The sequence below is a fragment of the Procambarus clarkii genome, chromosome 17 (genome assembly GCF_040958095.1).
Source record: "Procambarus clarkii isolate CNS0578487 chromosome 17, FALCON_Pclarkii_2.0, whole genome shotgun sequence".
NCBI classification, from domain to species: Eukaryota; Metazoa; Arthropoda; class Malacostraca; order Decapoda; family Cambaridae; genus Procambarus; species Procambarus clarkii.
The window spans coordinates 19,764,089-19,774,930 of record NC_091166.1 but is presented as its reverse complement, the minus strand read 5'-3'; positions in this window follow the sequence as shown (position 1 = coordinate 19,774,930).

The window sequence follows — 10,842 nt, the reverse complement described above, 5'->3', positions numbered from 1 at the left end:
CTAATAAGAGTTTGATAAAATACAAACCCTGGGGCCATAGAACGGCTATTTAATCCCCTTGAACGGACCTGTGCATGGGCCACTGAGGCATCGAAAAAAAACAGACCGGCTTGGGAAAAAAGCAAAATTGCCGGTCTATGGCCCAGCTGATGGCTGTGCATGAATGGCTAATGGCTGTTAGTTATGGAGCTAGGTTAGACTATGTATGTTTAAATCTCTGATTTAAACAGAGCCAGTGTTCAGTCAAATAACTGAATTTATCAAATCTTATCCTTGTATAATATACAAGCTGATGTGAGATCCCTGTCTACAGGTGGACTGGAACTATTATCCAGTAGGCAGTCTACTGTATTTTATCAAACCGTTATTAGTATAATAGATCTCGTAATAATTTTGCAAAAATAATGGCATTTACTATTTTTAAAAGATTATTAGCAAATTTACACAAATGGTGCATTCGGAAGACAAAACCAATTTTTCACTTTTGACAATTGAGCACCTGCTACATCCAGATTCTAGGGAGGAAAGGAAGGACGATCTTACTGGATCCCATAGCCTCTCCGAGGCACAAACCAGGCTTTTACATAACCCCCCCCCCTGCACCCGAGCTTTTTAAAATAGTAAATGCCATTATTTTTGCAAAATTATTACGAGATCTATTATACTAATAACGGTAAATAAATAATAAATAGTAAATAAATCAAAATCAGTTACATTATTTTATCTTATTCATAGCATAAATGTTCTCGAAGATTACTAAAAAGAAATTGAATTAGACTACAGCAAATTGGCAAACTTTACCTTGTATCTGTTTCCACCGAGTTTGTTTGGGGCGTTCTTCAACATATCAGCAATACTTGTCTCAACATCTCTTTCAGTTGCATTAGTGTGGGTGTTGATACAGGCTTCTGGAAATTTATAAGAATTAATTAATATATATAATTATAATTCACTTTGCTATTCCCCATTCCACAGTCCTCTCGTCCTTCCCACTTCCCTGTCCCCACATCATCCCCACTATTCCCACTTCCCTGTCCCATCGTCCTCCTTACCATTTTCCCCTCCCCTGTCCTTCTTCCTCCCCCACCATCTCCCATTCACCTGTCCCTTTGTCCTCCCCAGCATTCCCCTGTCCCCACCATCCCCAACTCCCCAGTCCCCTCGTCCTCCCCACCATTACCCTCTCCTCTGTCCCCTCGTCTTCCCCACCATACCCCCCTCTCGTCCTCCCCACCATTCCAAACTACCTCATCCGATGCATTCTATAATGGTCTGATGCTTCCATCAGAAAATTGGGAACATCAAATGATCTGATATTCCCATCACTGAAAAATAAGAACAGCTAAAAAAATGAAATGAAAAAAATAAAAAAATAAACTATACTCATGAAATGAACAGTATGGTAAACAACACAGCTCAATTTCAATGCAATGTCACACCAAATTATTAAATCGAAATGAAAATAAATTGAAATCTATGAAAATTCAAATTATCAATACAATCGGAAATATTGAAATAATATCGCAACATAATATAGTGTGGGTTGCTCTTACGTGCAACAGACGGTGCTGTTTTTCAAAAAAGGCATGGTTTTACCTGTCACAAGTGTGGCATCTATACTTATACTCACGAAATGAACGGTATGGTAAACAACATAGCTCAATTGCAATGCAATGTCACAATAACATTTAATAACAATAATAACAATAACATTTAAATATACTTTAAGATATAATCTAGAAGAAAATAAGAACATTGAAACGGTTCATGAACTCGATTTCAATAAAGGACACTATGGGGAACTTTGAAAAACAGTTAATGAGTATAATTAGACAGACTTGTTGCTAGGCAGAGGAGTAAATAATGAGATATATGGCAAATTTTGCAAAATATACGGCACACAAACATTCATACCCAAACAAAGCAAAATGCTAGGTAAGAACAAAGCAGTTGGCCCGTAGGGGAAAGGAGATACCCACAAGACTGGAATACAAGTCATTAACAAGCACACAAGTACTACACTACACAACAACCGCACTACTACCAGAACTGGACGAATCACTACCAAAACAACACATTGCACATCACTACCAAAACAACACAACACAACACAAGCATTGGCAAAGAATTATAGACCAGTTGCACTAACATCCCACATAATAAAATTATTTGAGAGTGATCAGGAGTCAGATTACTAGTTTTATAGAGACCAATGACCTCCACAATCCAGGCCAACAAAGATTTAGAGCAGTTTCTATGATCGAGCCACTGAGATCTATAAAGAATTCTGATCAAGAAAGAGATCTAGGGGTGGTTTTAGATAGAAAACTATAACCTGAGGATCATATTAAGAACATTCTGCGAGGGGCCTATGCTACACTTTTTAACTTTAGAATTGCTTTTAAATACATAGGTCAAAAAGTTTTAAAAGTTTTAAAAGTTTTTTAAACCTCTCGTGTATCATGAGTGTGTTAAAGCATCAGATGGTGCATTCAGATGATGAATATTACCTAGTTCCTTCATCTGGGAAGAATGAACACATATTGGTGCATTCGGATGATAAAAACTAACTACTGTAGTTTAATTGATCAACAGACTGTATATCATATGCAGACTGTATGTGGATCTGCGGGCCACTCCAAACAACAGCCTGGTGGACCAAGCTCCACCAGGGCTAAAGCACAAAGTGATATAGATGTGATAGAGAAACTAGGTCAAATGGAGGAGTAGGTCTGTATATTAAACAGCACCTGACGTGCACAGAGCTACTAAACTCAATGTGGTGGTAGAGTGGTGGGGGGGGGGGAACATTGCAGAAAAAAACAAAAATACAATTTGGTCAACAAAACAGCATTGTTTAAAATAGAAGACATGGGTTGTCATTTTGGGGGTAAGGTAGGTTACATTGAGTTAATTAGTTAGTACTTAGTTTTTATCTTAAACTGGTTGGGAGAGGTACAGTGTTGCTGTGCTGGTGAAAGAACACCTAAAGGTAAATTAAATAATGATTGCGAATCCACAAGAAGTTGACATAATATCGCTAGAGATCTGCAATCAGGATGATAAACTTTCCTTAAAGAATTTGACAAACACTTGCTGATAGGACATGAAGTAAATGAAATGTATGTCAAGTTTTGTGAAATATATGATAAAAGCACAACAAAATTTGTACCAAAGGAGAGATGCAGAACTAGGAAAAGGGGTTTGTTCAACAGAAATTGCGAGAGGGCCTGAGACCCAAACACACACAAATGGAATCAATATATAGCAAGAGGCCAAACCCCCAAACATACAAGCGATGCAAAGATGCGAGAAACAGCAGCAGCATTAAGGAGAGGGACTTAAGGACCATAAATAAAGTGTGAAAATAAACTCGAGTAAATTTTTTTAACTACTCTCGACAGTGAAGAAAAACAAATATTCAGACGATTTGTGTTAGAATCATTAATCTTACACTTTCGGTCATATTCAACAACACAAATACATACACACACATTCCTGTTGCTGTAGCAAGTGAAGAATTACACACACAGATCACAATAACGTGATGCATCAAATGAACAAATCCACAAGGGCCGTGACGAGGATTCGAACCTGCGTCTGGGAGCATCCCAGACACTGCCTTAATCGACTGAGCTACAACAGGGTAAAAGGGTTGAAACCGAAGTTCTACTGAACTTACTGGATCCCATAGCCTCTCCGAGGCACAAACCAGGCTTTTACACAACCCCCCCCCCCCTGCACCCGAGCTATGTCAACAGGCCGTTCTCCCTCTTCGCCCTTCCGAATGCACCATATCAGTAAATTTTTTAATAATCTTTTAAAAATAGTAAATGCCACTATTTTTGCAAAATTATTACGAGATCTATTATTCTATAGAATAATGCATATAAATGCATATATGCATATAAATACAAAACATAAATACAAAAGTAAATGTAAATAATTTTACCTTGCACCTAGATCCACCAAGCCTGTATGGCGCGCGTTTCAGTACTTCGGAAATCTAGAACTATCTTGAATCTCTAATCTGCAATGAAACAATACATATTATTGCACTTACCAAAACATGGATGAATGTAGAAAATACAGAACTATTAGCTGAATATCAAATAAATGGATTTAATCTATTTCACACAGATAGATATATTACACCGTGTATATTAGGTAATACCTAACATACACGCCTCCACACACACTACATTTGAAATGTAGTCTCAAAAAGACTACATTTCAACAGCAAAGATTACTCCATAAAAAAATAATTAAATTATTGACCAACATGAGAGAGGGTTAGCCAACATGAGGGTTGTGTTGATTGCCTGAAAATATTTAAATTGTGTAATGTATTGAATGGCATTTTTCAAGTTACAACATTTTTTAAATTACTGAACTAGGTTCTAGGCTTTGCTAGGCTTAATTCAATTATTACAGATAAGCCTAACCTAGCCTAGAACCCAGTGGGTTTTCTTCCTATTGGGGAGTGTTGTACATGCCTCGCCTCCACATACACACTAGCACAGCCAGGCCTCGCCTCCACATACACACTAGCACAGCCAGGCCTCGCCTCCACATACACCAGCACTGCCAGGCCTCGCCTCCACATACACACTAGCACAGCCAGGCCTCGCCTCCACATACACCAGCACTGCCAGGCCTCGCCTCCACATACACACTAGCACAGCCAGGCCTCGCCTCCACATACACACTAGCACAGCCAGGCCTCGCCTCCACATACACCAGCACTGCCAGGCCTCGCCTCCACATACTCACCAGCACAGCCAGGCCTCGCCTCCACATACACCAGCACTGCCAGGCCTCGCCTCGCCTCCACATACACCAGCACTGCCAGGCCTCGCCTCCACATTTAAACCAACCAAGCCCACAAATACGTTAACATGGACCAGCATTACACCGTCTAACATACTCTGTCAGATGTAACAACTAAATTTGTGAATTCAAGACCAAATCTATTGTATAACACAGTGTTAGTACGAGAAAAACATTACTTACATTCGAAGCCGTGTTTTAAAATGGCGGCGGTCTTGTACTGACGCTCCAAACTGTGTGTTCGTTTGCGTATGATGAACGTGTGACAATTTACTACAACAATTATTTAATTATTCTTATTCTTTATTTTAATATTTTTAGGGTACATGAAATTTCAAACTTATTTGCACACAATAATATAATTGCATTGTCATAACCTTTATATATTACGGAAAATACGATGACATGAACGAAGTCAAAGTGAAGTTGAAGTCAAAGTCATTCGCCGAACGTATTAGTCATTTTTTTTCATACATACATAGTTGATTTACAAACATAATGTTGGATTTATAGATAGAGCTAGTGCATACAATACCTAAAGCCACTATAGTAGGCCTATATAGCATTTCAGGCAACCGGGCAGTATATATGGACCCCTTACTCAAATCTCTGAATATGTTAGATATTAAGTCCCTGCACATACTCTCATGTGTATTTTATATATATAAAACGCTGCACTGTAATGTCAATCCTGACCTTAAAAGCTTCCTAGAAGGTTGTAACAGATCCCATGAGCACCACACCAGAAACAAATACCTATTTGATATTCCAAGAGTACGACTTAGTCAAACTAGAAATGCTTTACAAATCAAGAGACCTCGAATGTGGAATGACCTTCCCAATTATGTTAAAAACTGTACCTCTCCCAACCAGTTTAAGATAAATAAAGATAAATTTACAAGTTAAGAAAAATTCCACAAATCAACAACCCTGTTACTGACCCTGTATTTACCCAAGTCTTTCCTAAATCTAAACTTATCCAATTTATACCCATTGTTTCGTGTTCTATCTTGTGTTGACAATTTTAATACCCTATTAATATCCCCTTTGTTATATCTATTCAGGAAATTGTGGTTGATCTCGAACCCATTGATAATGTGACGACTTATACAGAATTTTGTAACTATATCATCAAGATTGTAACCAGCTTAGCTAAATGTAGTGTGGGGTTCAGTCCCTAAGCCCATATATGTGCCTCTCTAACCATTTAGGTTACAGGGCAAAAACATAAAAACAAAGGTAACTGCAGAAGGCCTATTGGCCCATACCAGGCAGCTCCTATCTATAACAGATAAACACTAAGTACTACCTAATTAACTCAATGTAACCTACCAACCTAACCCCCAAAATGTCAATCCATATCTTTTATTTTAAACAATGCTGTTTTGTTGACCAAATTGTATTTTTACTCTTTTTCTGTCATGTTTCTCCCACCCCTGTTTTTTCCCTTTTTTCTTATTTTTTCTCAACATAATTCATACTTTAATTATGCGGATCAGGACATCACCTGATCAAACACATCAAACATCGTTTGACCACCATCAAACACACACATTTCGTGTGTGTTTGACGCTCACTGATATGTACCAGCGTTGTTTTATATATGGTGCTATTCTATCTTACGCTTTGTTGCTCTTTTTTACCTACGGGCTCATAGAACATTCTATTGCGAAAACATTGGCACAAAAATGAATGACGTACATACAATAATAATGTCAGGACAGTGATATAATTATAAACTTTCAAAGCACTGTATCGCCCATGTGTCGTCTTGTCACCAATACTGGGTAACAGTTCCGCCACTTCCCACACTCTTGCGGGTGGGCAGCGACCATTATTCTACGTTTATATTCATATCACCGTGTTGGGAATTTCATTGCGAGTACATTGATACCAAAATTAACGCTGTAGGACAAGTGTGGAAGTGATAACAATCCCAAGAGTAAAAACATTTTGTTGCTCTTGGGCACTCACGGCGATCTCTACGTAGGTATTTATTGGGTGCTGGTATTCATATAACTTTTGGTGACCGTTTTTGCTGATTTTCTTCTAGAGAATGTTATTGCGAACACGTTGGTACCAAAATGAAATACATAGCTCGAGAACTAAGGTCAGGAGAGTAAAAAGAGTATACACATTTTTGTTTTGACGCTTAATTAAGGTTATTGTGAGTACTCATCGCCTGCCTAGAAACTGGAACTAGTAATTCCATCTATCATACATATCATACAAGAGGAGCCACACATCTATGGATCATCCAATAAAATCAGCAGACTTCTAGATGTTACTACTGCTCGGCTTAGACTCGGTTACAAGTATCTCTGGGAATTCTCATTATCTGCTGATGTAGACCTGACCAAATGTAAACTGTGTCAACAAAATTATTCGCACACCCTCCGTCACTATGTGATGGAGTGCGAAAAGATACATGAATTTAGAGACAATTCTATAACCAATGTTCCAGCGATGTGTCAATATTTCATTCAAAATGATCTGCTACCAGAAATTTTAGCCAAATATCCCCAGTTTGCTAACTGTAGATAACAACTAAGTGATTGTAACCTATCCACCGCTGCCCACTGGATGGGGGACGGTGTGCAGGACAAACATATAAATTTTGATACTAGCTCTCCACATATGTCAGTTGCTTAATTTAGAACCTGTACTTGAGGTCGATCTCGAACCCATTGTTGATGTGATGACTTATATTGAATTTTGTAACTAGCTCATCAAGATTGTAACTTGCTTAGCTAAATGAATTGTGGGGTTCAGTCCCTGAGCCCATTATGTGCCTCTGTAACCCTTTCCACAACCGCCCACAAGATGGGTATGGGGTGCATAATGGGGTGGGGTGTCTTGGCCAAACGTGCCACATCAAAACCACAAGTTGACATTGAATGTGAATTAACAATGAGACAAGTAAGATTTATACTAATACATTTATACTAACTCTGTTGAGCGTTGACCATTTATACATCAAATCTGTTGATGTGAGCACTTTAGTTTAGTCTGCCGTTTAAAGAAAAAAAGAGCATATCAATGGTATATCACAGAAAACGAATTTATCATAAACTCATGTATTTGTCTTATCATATTGAACTGCATTCATATTTTTAATATATAACAATATGAATATACAAATTTCTGTAAATCCCCTACCTTGTTGGAATCTGTGGAAATGAATGAGCAAATGTGCTGGCTGAAGGCGCTGAAGGAAACCACATTGGTTTCATTTTGGATACAAATGTCCATGGAAATTCAAAATGGAAACTAATTATATAGTTGAACCTGCAGAGACGAGTTTAAGAATCTGTGTTGAGAGTGATGGACACAGCCTTCACAATTATACTTCAGAGAATGTAAACATCTAAGAGTCATTAGAAATATGTGTAGAATAATAAACCCTACATTGTTTGAGTTAGGGAAAACACCATTTGTGATATATAGATACTATAGCTGTTCCTAAAGATTCACCCTTTTTTGCACCAGCAAGATAACATATAAGATTTTAAGAGTTGACGAATGTTAATATTCTTGTTTGATAAACTGTGAACTTGAGACATAGTTAATAAGAACATATTAACACAACAAAATGTTTTCAAAATCCTTAACACCACTTTCCAGCAACTTATATAATTTATATAAATTATTTTAGAGAATAATACATAAATTATATATTTAAACATGATATAGTGTTTAGTGGAATGTATAAGGAGTCAAATTGTGTTAAAAAGAGCAATTTTTAGAAAATTTGGAAAAATACTTTTTTCTGTTCAAATTATAACTAAATGGATTATAAAGGTTTCACTCAGCCAATATATATCATTCACAATTTATTAATGAATTTTACAAAAAAACACCATAAATTTTATATTTAAACATGTAAAAACTATTTGTTTTACATTTGGAAGAAAATAATTGTAGAAAAACAATTTATAATTAAACCTTTGTGTTTGGATTTTTTGAGTAAAAGTTTCTCAAAGGCTCTCCTGCACCATTCTCAATGCAAATCATTCCCACACCTATGGCAAGAGATAGGCGAACGTTGTGTAGATGATTTGTGTTTGCTGGGCTAGAGCTGGTGACACATCAAGAACTCTGGTTACAGTCCACTATAGCTGGTGACAGTCCACTATAGCTGGTGACACACCATGAACACTGGTGACAGTCCCCTAGAGCTGGTGACGCACCAAGAACACTGGTGACAGTCCACTAGAGCTGGCGACAGTCCACTAGAGCTGGTGACACACCAAGAACACTGGAGACAGCCAACTAGAGCTGGTGACGCACCAAGAACACTGGTGACAGTCCACTAGAGCTGGCGACAGTCCACTAGAGCTGGTGATACTCCAAGAACACTGGTGACAGACCACTAGAGCTGGTGACACACCAAGAACACTGGTGACAGTCCACTAGAGCTGGTGACAGACCAAGAACTTTGGTGACAGTCCACTAGAGCTGGTGACGCACCAAGAACACTGGTGAAAGCCCACTAGAGCTGGTGACAGTCCACTAGAACTGGTGACACTCCAAGAACACTGGTGACAGGTCACTAGAGCTGGTGACAGTCCACTAGAGCTGGTGACAGACCACTAGAGCTGGTGACAGTCCACTAGAGCTGGTGACACACTATGAACACTGGTGACAGACTACTAGAGCTGGTGACAGTCCACTAGAGCTGGTGACACACCAAGAACACTAGTGACAGACCACTAGAGCTGGAGACAGTCCACTAGAGCTGGTGACAAACCAAGAACACTGGTGACAGACCACTAGAGCTGGTGACACAAGAAGAACACTGGTGACAGACCACTAGAGCAGGTGACAGTCCACTAGAGCTGGTGACAGTCCAGTAGAGCTGGTGACACACCAAGAACACTAGTGACAGGCAACTAGAGCTGGTGACAGTCCACTAGAAGTTGTGACACACCAAGAACACTGGTGACAGCCAACTAGAGCTGGTGACACACCAAGAACACTGGAGACAGTCCAATAGAGCTGGTGACTCACCAAGAACACTGGTGACAGTCTACTAGAGCTGCTGACTCACCAAGAACACTGGTGACAGTCCACTAGAGCTGGTGACACACCAAGAACATTGGTAAAAGACCACTAGAGCTGGTGACACACCAAGAACACTGGTGACAGTCCACTAGAGCTGGTGACAGACCACTAGAGCTGGTGACAGTCCACTAGAACTGGTGACACACCAAGAACACTGGTGACAGTCCACTAGAGCTGGTGACACACGAAGAACACTGGTGCCAGACCACTAGAGCTGGTGACAGTTCACTAGAGCTGGTGACACACCAAGAACACTGGTGACAGTCCACTAGAGCTGGTGACACACCAAGAACACTGGTGACAGTCCACTAGAGCTGGTGACAGACCACTAGAGCTGGTGACACACCAAGAACACTGGTGACAGACCACTAGAACTAGTGACAGTCCACTAGAGCTGGTAACAAACCAAGAACACTGGTGACAGACCACTAGAGCTGGTGACAGCACACTAGAGCTGGTGACAGTCTACTTGAGATGGTAACACACCAAGAACACTGGTGACCGACCACTAGAGCTAGTGACAGTCCACTAGAGCTGGTGACACACTAAGAACACTGGTGACAGAACACTAGAGCTTGTGACGGTCCACTAGAGCTGGTGGCAGACCACTAGAGCTGGTGACACACCAATAACACTGGTGACAGAACACTAGAGCTGGTGACAGTCTACTAGAGCTGGTGACAGTCCACTAGAGCTTATGACACACCAATAACACTGGTGACAGACCACAAGAGCTGGTGACAGTCCACTAGAGCTGGTGACACACCAAGAACACTGGTGACAGTCCACTAAAGCTGGTGACACACCAAGAACACTGGTGACAGTCCACTAGAGCTGGTGACACACCAAGAACACTGGTGACAGCCCACTAAACCTGGTGACACACCAAGAAAACTGGTGACAGACCACTAGAGCTGGTGACACTCTAAGAACACTGGTGACAGTCCA